At 42.7% G+C, this 893-nt stretch overlaps 1 non-coding gene across 1 annotated transcript; it reads right to left on the reverse strand.

The window, feature by feature from the left end:
- Window positions 1-556: 556 nt before the first annotated feature.
- LOC145606391 (small nucleolar RNA R71) lies at window positions 557-661 on the reverse strand. The gene has a single exon (XR_014105280.1). It is a non-coding gene; the product is annotated as a small nucleolar RNA R71 (small nucleolar RNA).
- Between the last annotated feature and the right edge of the window lie 232 nt (window positions 662-893).

The following is an 893-nucleotide window of genomic DNA, read 5'->3' on the forward strand; positions in this document are numbered from 1 at the left end:
CCTTCCCATCAAAATGGCGCCGTTGCCGGGGAATGGTGCTTTGAGTGCATGTTGTTGTTGAGTCTATTCCACTTTATTTGCAAATTACGAAAAGATTTTACACTTTAGGCTACACGTGTAGCCGTGCTACTAATATTGTCTTTGAGTTGCGTGTGCATAGATCCCAAGCCATGGGAGGTAATTCAAGAGTTGCCTTGAAGGAACTTGGATTGCCCGGTGCATATAGGTATGAGAGCGGCATAGCTCCACCTACAACACCGGCAAACGATTTTGAAATTAGGCCGGCAATGATCACCCTAATTGAGAGGAGACAATATAGTGAGGCAAAGAACGAGATCCCATTGAACCATCTTAAGGAGTTTGAAAAATATTGCAACACGATCAAGGTTAATGGAGTGTCTCAAGAATTCATCTGCCTTAAGTTGTTCCCTTTCTTTCTCATAGGAAGATCTTTGGAATGGCTAGACAAAGAAGTGAAGCCCAATTCATTGAGAACTTGGGATGATGTCACTAAAGCTTTCTTGTTCCGTTTCTATCCTCAAAAGAAAACGGCGGAGGCAAGAGCTTTGATTCAAGGGTTCAAGCAAAAGCCAAATGAAAGTCTCTATGAAGCATGGGAAAGGTTTAAGAATTATCAAAGGGAGTGTCCACACCATGTGATTCCTACCTATCAAATCATACATATCTTTTATGGTGGGTTGAGTTCTCATGGGAGAGCAAGTTTGGATGCCGGAGCCGGAGGCCCAATCATGAACAAGACGGAAGAAGAAGTGGTTGATGCTATTGATGAAGTAGCTTGTCCTTATATGAATTGGCAAGAAGTGGAGAGAGAACCAACAAGCAAGGGTTACTCGATCGAACAACTTAGTGCCATCAATGATTTGACTACTTTG

Source organism: Chenopodium album, chromosome 22 (assembly GCF_948465745.1).
Source record: "Chenopodium album chromosome 22, dcCheAlbu1.1, whole genome shotgun sequence".
Classification (NCBI taxonomy): domain Eukaryota; kingdom Viridiplantae; phylum Streptophyta; class Magnoliopsida; order Caryophyllales; family Amaranthaceae; genus Chenopodium; species Chenopodium album.